The 10,555-nt window shown below is 36.3% G+C and overlaps 1 long non-coding RNA gene across 1 annotated transcript; it reads left to right on the top strand.

The window, feature by feature from the left end:
* Positions 1-244: 244 nt before the first annotated feature.
* LOC132053618 (uncharacterized) lies at positions 245-3,588 on the top strand. Its single transcript, XR_009414191.1, has 2 exons — positions 245-3,143; positions 3,313-3,588. It is a non-coding gene; the product is annotated as an uncharacterized LOC132053618 (long non-coding RNA).
* The last annotated feature ends 6,967 nt before the right edge of the window (positions 3,589-10,555 follow it).

Below are 10,555 nucleotides of genomic sequence, written 5' to 3'. Positions count from 1 at the left end.
ATTCGTGAAAATGAGAATAGTTTCTAGTATTTGGTGCTTGCTTTAGCGGCACCAGCATCGCGGCAGCGGTACCGCTATAACGGTCTATGCCATTTGGGCATGACCGTTTTAGCGGTCATAAGACCGTTGGGGTGGCACCGCTGGAGCGGTAATATTGACGGGCAGTTAGTTCATTTATTTCCATTCCGAAAAGTGAGCTCTTGGGAACAATTCTAGAGGATTCTTGGTGAAGATTCTTGGTGCTCGAGGACATGTTGTGAGCTTGTGTTATTGATTTCGACGGTCATTGGGATCATCACTTACCATTGGCGGTGTTTGCGTACAACAATAATTATCATTTGAGTATTGTCATAGCGCCTTTTGAGGCTTTATATGGTAGGAGATGTAGATCTCCGGTAGGCTAGTTTGATGGGTTCGAGGTTCGACCTTGGGGTACGGATCTGTTAAGAAAGGCCCTTGATAGAGTGAAAGTTATTCAGGCCAAGCATTTAGCAGCTCAGAGTCGGTAGAAGGTGTATACGGACCGAAAGGTCCGAGATCTAGAGTTTGTTGTTGGTGACCAGGTTCTATTGAAGATTTCACCTATGAAGGGTGTTATGAGGTTTGGGAAGAGGAGCAAGTTGAGCCCTAGGTATATTGGCCAATTTGAGATTGTTGACCGTGTGGGCGATGTTGCTTATGAGTTAGCCTTGTCGCCAGGCTTGGCGGGAGTTCATCCGATTTTCATCTTTCTATGCTGAAGAAGTACCATGCTGACGGTACTTACATTGTTCATTGGGATTCGATATTACTTGATGAGAATTTGATCTATGAGGAGCAGCCTATTGAGATCTTGGATAGGCAGATTCGAAAGTTGAGGTCCAAGGAGATTGCTTCTGTGAAGGTGCAATGGAAGCATCGTCCTGTTGACGAGGCTACTTGGGAGAGTGAGTCCGACATGCGTAGCCGGTATCCCCAGTTGTTCGCTGATTCAGGTACTTCCTCGCTCTTTTTCTTTCTTCGTTCGAGGACGAGCAATGGTTTAATTGGTATACGATGTAACGACCCGCTTGGTCGTTATAGTCTTTCAGGCACTTTCGCCTCTTTTCGAGCTTGGTTAGCTCACTTTTGACCAGAGGGGACCATTGACACACTTCCCGAGGTGTCTAGATTTTATTCGAGCGACTTTTTGTGAAATTTGGACTTAAAGTGAAAAAGAGTTGACTCAAAGTTGACTTTTGGGTAAATGGACCTTTTTCAAAAATTCATATATTCCGCAAGGTCCGGATGATCATTTAGAACTTGTGTGTATATCTGGTTCGATTCCCAATGCACTCGGATGCATTTTGGGACTTGGGTTGGGAAGTTAAAATTGAGGTATTGGGGGTTGACTCAGTTAACGAGACCTCCGTTAGAAATTTCGAGGCTACTAGTGTGATCGTAGCGTGTTTTTATGTGTGTCTTTCTATGTGGTTTGTGAGCAGATGGCCTCAAGAATTAGACGAAAATTCGAGTTGATTTGTGAAAATGAGAATAGTTTCTGGTGTCTGGTGCCCGCTTTGGCGGCACCAGCATCGCGGCAGCGGTACCGCTGTAGCGGTCACCCTGCCGCTGAAGCGGTCTGTGCCATTTGGGCATGACCGCTGTAGCGGTCATGGGACCGCTGGGGCGGCACCGCTGGAGCGGTAATATTGTCGCGGAAGCGGGTGACGGGCAGTTAGTTCATTAAATGAAGTGTTAAATGCCTTAAGTCCCTCATTTATTTCCATTCCAAAAATTGAGCTCTTGGGAACAATTCTAGAGGATTCTTGGTGAAGATTCTTGGTGGTAAGTCCTTCCAATCCCTTTGCTATTTCATAATCCCTAATCATCTTAGAATCTCTTTTTTCCTTATTAGTTCATCATAATGGAAGATTAAAGTGGGTTTAATGGATATTTCATCTACGCTTCTAAATCAAGAATTGTTGGTTAGGTTCATGCTACATTACGATGTATCTAAGGTTGTTAATCAAATACCTTCCATTATTAGTGTTGAATTCTTGAATTTAAGAGTTAGGGTTTACACCCAAAAAATTAGGGGTTTTGCTTGGATTTCGAAATTGGATGAATCATTGAGTTAATTTAGCAATTGGTTGATGGGTTTTGATCACCTTGTGCATAATTGGATAATTTGCCCCCGAATTTCCCGTTTTGACCTTGTGGGCCCCGTTTCCCCAAATTCTTGCGTTGCTTTTGACCTAATTTGAACGATAGCAATATAGGTATCGATCTTTATGAGTTCTAATCTCGATTTCAAATATGCCTAGACTTTCTTGATCTTAAGGCTCAGCTGAAAGGGAAGGCTAAGGAGTGACTGTTGGTGTTATTGTTGTTTGGCCTTCCAGGTAGGTTATAGCTTAACCTTGGTGAGAATTTGTGTAGCGAAGCATATATTTAGATGATAATATCAGAGAAAGCATGTAAACCTTGGGGTATGATGTTGGGTTGGATATTGTCTTAGATTAGGCCTTGTTGTGTGATTGGGGCTATCCACCGGTTGTGTTGTGACTTGATTGGTCTATGGTTATTTCGCTTGATGTCGTGTGGTAATAGTAGATATTGGAGACTATTGATATATCTTGTTCATGATATTATGGTACCTCACTTGTTGATGTTGATATGGGGATAGTATTCTATATGACTTGTGTAGTCTTTCATGATATGGTTGGCGTATACTTGTGATATTGATCTGATTATTGATGTTGACTCATACATTGCACGGATTCTCATCCTTCATGATATACTGTTGATACATTGGTGATACTTGAGGAAACAGTGTGATGAGCTGGGCTCTGTTTGCATGAGAGTGACGTGAGAGTCTGATATCCGATGGTTGTCCCGGAATCATGGATTGAGTGACACGATTTCTAAGGTTTGTGCCGAAAGCGTGAGGTACATGGACTTTGCGGGTCCCCCATGGGTTGTGCTATCGAGACGCTGATACTTTCGTCCAGAGTACATATGTACACAACATTGCATTGCATTTTCATTCTTACATCATTGCATTCCATTGCATTGTGGCTTATTGTGATGATCTGGTGATTTACTTGTGTTGTTGGTTTCAGATTGGACATGTTGAGACTGGGCACACTTGGGTTTAGATGCTTCAACCTAGGTGATGGCGGGTACTTGGTTCTAACTTTTGTTTGACTTATACTTGTTGATTTATCTTCCTATCTTGCTTTATTGTCTAAATTATTTTAGCTATACTTAGTCGGCCTATGATACCTAGTAGTACTGTGGTTTAGTACTGATCTGCACTTGCTGCATTCTTTTATGAATGCAGAGTTCCAGGTTGGATCTGCTTTCGTCTCCCGTGGCTGATAGTCGCTATCAGTATAGCTTAGATTTTACAGGGTGAGCACGAGATGTTCGCTGCCTTAAAGACTCCTCTTATCTATGTCTTATTTTCCATTCTGAGACATATTCAGACTTGGTGTATTCTTATATTTCCAGACTTGTAGATTTCTAGGTAGATGCTCTTGTATGGATTAGACCATACTCTGGGGTGTATTTTCTTATTTCCGCACTTGAATTATACTATTATTGTCAGACTTACGTGATTTATTCTCTTCCGCTTATTTAGTTATTTATTTATGTTTTTACTATCGTTGGGTTGAGGGTTCGCTTACCGAGGTGGGAAAGGTAAGTTCCCGCACGACTTAGCTAAATTGGTTCGTGACATTAGTTTAGTTTTGATTCCGCTTTGAGTTAGATTTCAGTTCTGTTTTCCTTTTGTTGTTCCGTGCCTAACACGTTTAGCATCTATGTAATAGTAATTGTCTCCCTTTTTTTGTGTCTTTCTAGGCTGTTTAGTTGAGGTTGTTGATTATGTAGTATATTTGCTCAACACCTAATTTGTTTCCTGTAGTTCTTACTTTAATCATGTGTGGTTCAATGAGTCTTCTTTGGTTTTGTTCCTTTTAGTGGAGCATATACAGTACAATCATTAGCGTTTGAATTTTCTGTACGCTTGCTTTAATACTAATTTACTTTCCTTTTGTTTAGTTGCTTTGTCTTTAGCCATAAATAAATGTGGGTGTAGAAAGGTTCAATTGTTTGATTTTCATTTTTTAGTAAACGGACCAGCAGTATTTTGATCTGTCGGGATAGATGAGCTTAGTTTACTTTGAGCATTTCCTCTCCTACGTATATTCCCTTCTCCGCTAATATAGGTAATTATTTCAAGTTGTTAGTTTAAGATCTTACTTTCAGCCTCTTACTTTGTTCACAAAACAAAAATGAGTATATAAATACTTTCTTCTTCATTTGTTGTTATGCTTTAGAGTTTTCAAAGATCTAATCTTGTTGGATTATGAGTTTTCCTTTTCATAAAGTAATATTGTATCCACATCAAATTTGAATCGCCCCAGTTTTGTTTGTGAGTTGTTATGGTTGAACCATGTTTATTCACTAAGCTTTGGGTAGAGGTTTGAGATTAATTGCTATTTAAAGGAGTTATAGATTGTTCTGAAACTGTAATGTAGATGAACTGGGGATAACACGTTGAACCTCTACTCAAGTTATGATTTTTCCCTCATTCATCACACAACACCTCTCTGATAATTTCTGGTTTTGTTAGGACACCATCGACAACAACATTTTTTTCTCTCTCTCTGATATTTATAAAGAAACGATAGTCCTTACCTAAGTGATTCTCCTCCCCTTCTTCTTTTTCTGCTATGTTTCCCTTACTTTGATATGTTTAGATCCCAGTTCAGTTTTGCCTTCTAAAGTCTGTTACTAACTTAGCATGACTGTTTGCTTGTAAGTTTAGGTGCTTGCTTTTCCTTTCAATTTCAGTATGTATGCAGAGCATGAGTGTTATGATTTTGTTTTAGTTCCATGAGGGTAGCCATATGTCAATTTAGCTCATTTTTTGAGAAGAGAATGATGCCATGTTGATTTCTCCCTATCTTCCAAGAGAGTGTTATTGTCTCAAGCTTCATAGCTTAACAAGAGTTTGAACTAAATAAAAGGATTTGTTTAATGGTAGTTAACTTTGATTATGCATAACTAAAGGATTTTCTGCTAGAGTCCAGCTTTGGTTGTTGTATCACACACTGTTTTCATTTACATAAGTTACCTTTAAGGATAAGAGAGTATTATTGAGTTCACTATTGACTAGAATCCATGTGTTAATTGAGTAATTTAATTCTAAATGGCTTAAACCTGTTCTTTCTTTAAGAGTAAAAATGAGTTTTTCCAGTTTCGTCTTGTTTTTGACAGTGAGTCTAGCAAATCTCGTTTATGAAATCTGATTTAATCCTTTTTTAGACTTCGAAACTGGAAGATAAGAGAATGAAGTTAAATTTCTCTCTGCCTCAAATTTGGTCGTATTTACTATGTGTAATTTAATTTTTTTTTTTTCTTTTCCGGGTTTTAAACTCCAAATATAGTTACGCCAAGATTTGGGGGCACTTTCTGTTTGCTTAGATTTTAAGTCATATCTTTGGGGATTTAGTATTAAATTCCGTATCACTAGGGAATTACGTGATATTGGTCAAATACTAATTTGTATTAATCTCTTTCCCCTTTTACTAATCCTTATCTCGTTTTGTTCCATGTAAAACACCTCAACGTGTTTACACGGACTCTAGCCTATTACACTATGAGTTGGGCCAAAGGCCTAACACAGCAATACTCTATCGAGTCAAACCCCATCACACTTCTAGCAACCAGTCGCGGATAGAAGGCCCAATCATTGGTGAAAATGGTTAACTGGTGGGCTTAGGTAGGTCCACTAGTGTAACTTTTCTCTTTTCCATTTTTATATTTGTATGTTATGCATAGTTTGTTGTAAACAACTTGTAAAATATTGAAACCCAAATGTGATTAGAACTTACGAAACTTGTGTAGTAGCTAAAATACTTTCTAAATATTGACTTTCAAGGTTAAACACGGTTTATGATAATTGCATGATTGATAAACTTTAGATTATTTTGCAAAATATCACAAAGTGTTAAAACTGGTAATATGCATGTATCAATAAAATTTGGACAGGAAATTGACACTGTTTTGGTCGTAAGCCATTTAAGAAAAAATTATAAAACGAGTTGTTCCGGACTCAAGCATATCTGGGCCTAAACAAATTTTTTGGGCCTCATTTACAAAGTTGGAAACTTGGGCTAATAGTTTTTTCTTTTTTGGGCAAATTGAAACAAAACACATTTCTGAAATATATAAGTGAAATTGGACTCTTTTTAACTCATAATTGACTTGAGGTATTTTAAACCTTTTTGGGCCCAAGCCCAAAACCTTAAGGCAATAAACAAAAGAAATATATATTTGGGCCTTTGTTTGAAATAAGATGGCTTTGGAGTAGAATATTGATTGACCTAAAATGGGTTAAAATGAATAAATAAGTAAACTATTATAAAACTATATATAATTGCAAATAAAGAAGAGAAGCAACCCAATAACTTTCTAAAGAGGAGGGAGAGATTGTATTATCACTTTTCTTGATCTTACAAATGCGAATGCAAAGCTCCCTATTTATAGAAGAGTTTTGCCTTTCAACCTACAACATATACAACTCGTACAAGTTGCTCTTCAACTGACAACTTGTAACTTGTACACAACTTGGCACAACTATTTATCACTTTAAGTCAAGTGCTACAATTTACACTTTTACTTGTATAATCATTAATAATACATTCAAAATACAACTTGACAAAATTATTCATAACACTCCCACTTAGATGTTCATTAATAGATTTGTGCCTCATTAAAACCTTACTAGGAAAAATCCAGTGGGAAAAATCCTAGTAAAGGAAAAAGAGCACAGGTATCTAGTAATACACATTGCTAGCTGCATCATTAAAAACTTTACCGTAAAAACCCAAATGGGACAAAAAACCTTGGCTAAGGAAAAAAGTACAACGCGTATTTTACTCCCCTAATTAACGCACTACGTAGCTCTTGAAGATGATACACTCGATCTTGTATACCAACTTATCATAGCTTGAGGTTGGCAAAGCCTTTGCGATCAGATCTGTCAAATGATCATTTAACGAACTGGTCGATCATTTTCATCTTCATTACTTACATAGAGTTGCATCATCACTATATAATATTTTTGGAATCACGCCAAGTACATTCTTGACTTGCTTCATAAATTATTGTTACTATCATGTAAAACTGCATGGTACGACAGTAATCCTTCATGCAAATAGATAACATATCGAGATCGAACTCTTATATTGATCAGATGAATTCCCTGTATATCCAAAACACTTGACGACGTTTGTTAGGTTAAACACATTCATGTCAGGACTTTCATTGACAATATGCAATTGATCTGATTTCAATAACTCTATGAAGGAGAGAAATTATATCATGGTCATAATTATAGATAAATAAGTGCATCAATTGCACAAATATATGGTACGTCAGGACCAATATTATTTTCTCATTTCAACTTCTTTTAGCAGATAATCTACTACTTTTGGAAACTCTTCAAGAGCTCCAAAAATATTCAAGTCATCACCTTATACAATAATATGAAAGGTTCTGATTATCATAAAGAGACAAGGGTAAACATGGTCATCTTTGTACCCTTCGTCAATGAATATTCACTAAGGTGATTAAAACACATTCACCTTATCTGATTTAATCCATATAAGTATTATGAACAAGTTTCCCACGAACTTGTAGATGCTTAGGCATTTTGGATCATTCGGAAATTTTTGAATTTTATCAAGTAAGACATATAGATTGTAACAACATCCATTTAGTAGTTAAATGGCGTGACATCTCCTGATGTCTGGATTGCAGGTCCAATAAGCTTTACGCTTATCAAGATGCATCATATTACTTGGTAATTATTTCTACGTCAGCATGCTTTAAGAGACGTAGAACTCAGATCCTCACAATCTTATACAATATTGCGCACCATATTGTATCAAAGATATCGTCGACGAGATATCATTTTGTATCGGTTCGCAATTCAACATAACTTATTGAAATCTCATCACTTCATTATTTTCAGGTACCTGAACCTCTCATATGGTTTCATGAAGTGTTATGTCGAAGGCTCTTTAAGAGCACATTGCCTCCTTATTATGATCATTTGCTCATCCCTTTTTCAAGGATTATTATATTTTGGGAACCGATGGTCTACCAAGCTTCGTACGCATGTAGACTCGTCCTTCGGGAACGTTAGTGCATTTTGCAGATGAAATATTAAATAGTTGGGTCGTCAAGAAATGCCTCCAAAGATTTGACTTGAATTATCCGAGGATCATACCGATGATAATTCACAACATATTTCTTACGGCATATTCTCTCCCCCTTATGTTAGAAAAATAACACATATCCTCATATTATCTGGGAAATCCATTACGTGTGCATCATCGTATATCCATTAATTATATACCGTATATTAAAAGCTATAAGATGGAAATATCTAGTTCCCGACCCTAAATCAATTATGAGGGAGAATTTATCATAATTCATTGGTCCGAAGCATGCAAGTGTCATTGTATGCAATATATCATATGTCGATCCAACATCTAAAGCCTGCTCTCATAAGTAATGGTTTAGTTATATTATGGAGGCATCCAATGCCAAACCACAAACTTAGATTTAAAACCAAAGATTATCAAGATGAATTGTCTTGATTAAAATATTGCTGAAATTGTGCTTCCAACTCAATTATTTTGAGCAAGCAACTTCGTAAATGTCAAATTGCCAGTTGACAATAAACTTACATGTGACTGTCTCATAGATGCATCTATTTAAGACATCACATTTCAGGTGAAGTGGCCCACATTCACCTTTTATATTTTTCAAAATTTAGGGGATTCAATCCCAACATTAGCTGGTGTAATTAACTTATTATGAGAACAAGCAATACAAACAAATTCTTGAAGAATCTTCTAGTTCTTCAATATATTCCGAATACTCAATTAGCACATCATATTTAAATCAGGACGTCCAAAACAATCATGTCAAATGAAAGTATTATATGTACTTGTAAACTTCAAGTTTACTATGATGTGTGCTATTTCTTTTTTAGTAAACTTCTCGATTTACTATCGCATGAGATTTGTATTAATAAACTTCGGTTTATTGCGGTATGTGATCTTATCATGCCGGGTAAAAGTTTCACATACGTATTTCTACCCGTGGTAACTCAAGATATTCAATCTTCCAATCATTTGTAGTCTCAATATGATAACCATTTTATTGTTAGTAAACTTCGTATTTACTATAATTGTGTTCCGACTATATTATACGCTTACGGTCTAATACAAATGGTGCTATCATATACAACATCTTCGAGAGACTTCAATTTATTTACCATAATTAGATATTATTTGGACACTGCTGGTGTCATGATACTTGTAGATAAACAATTAGCTCTTACAGAGCCCTTGATCATTAGTTGTTTAGATACTAGTATCATGAAAGAAAATTTGATTAGACATTCCGGTGTTATGAAAGAAAACAAGATTATCAAATGGACATTTAAAGATAATTATAAACTATATATTATGAAAAGTAAACGTATGCTCTAAAGTTCGCATTTCAAATATCTCCTTGAAGGAGATTGGCTATTAACATCTGAATATTTTGTATCAAAGCGGCAACAACAGAATAACCACATCTTTCAGGAAGGCATACATTGATGGTTATTTCCTTCAAGGAAATTAATAACAACTAACCACAATGTATTAATGTGGTTATAGTAGAAAGCATTTTACTCTGCTTCTTTTTGCTTTAAAATGATACTTTAATAAGCTTATCCAAGATGTTTCTACGTACGACAGGTACGTGTTGCAATGTCTTAATTTCATACCACACAAATAAAATGCATATTCCTTGTATTTTATCTCTCCAGGAGATAGATTGTGATATTTCTTCATTCATTTCGGGAAATGAATCCTGATTATTCAAATATGCTTGCTATACGATGTTCATCAATAACTAGTTATTTTCCTCAAGCACAAGGAGATATTGCTTTAGAATATTTTACCAATTCTTTCTACTTCGGGAGTAAAGTTTAAAGTTTTATCACTTCGGGAGTAGCGTTTAAGCGATTACTACTTCGAGAGTAAATTTCAAAGTCTTACAACTTTAGGAGTAGATTTCAAAATATTTACTATTTCAAGAGTAAATTTCGGTAGTTCTACTACTTTGGGAGTAGATTTCAGAGTTCTACTACTGCAGGAGTAGAGCTCAAAGTTTGCTACTTCGGGAATAAGGTCCAGAGTTTGCTACTTTGAGAGCAAATTTCTGAGTTTACTACTTCGAGAGTTGTCACGACCCAACCCGCCATGACTGTTACCCAACTAAATCCTAGTGGGCGAACCAACACACAAGTCATCTATTCATTCAAGTCCGATTTTATATTCACCAAGTCAGTCAGTTATTACTCGTTCAAGCATCAAATAAAAAAAATGAGTCATGCCATAAAATACTGAAATAAGTGCGGAAGTTCTAACTATTACAAAATCCCCAAAATCCGACAGTCATTGTACCAGGACTCTAATCTAAAACATGTCTAAGGAATGAAATCTAACTTTAAAAAATA

The sequence above is a fragment of the Lycium ferocissimum genome, chromosome 4 (genome assembly GCF_029784015.1).
Source record: "Lycium ferocissimum isolate CSIRO_LF1 chromosome 4, AGI_CSIRO_Lferr_CH_V1, whole genome shotgun sequence".
In the NCBI taxonomy this organism is placed as follows: Eukaryota; Viridiplantae; Streptophyta; class Magnoliopsida; order Solanales; family Solanaceae; genus Lycium; species Lycium ferocissimum.
Note: the sequence above shows the minus strand (reverse complement) of the source record. Positions and strands in the feature narration are given on the sequence as shown.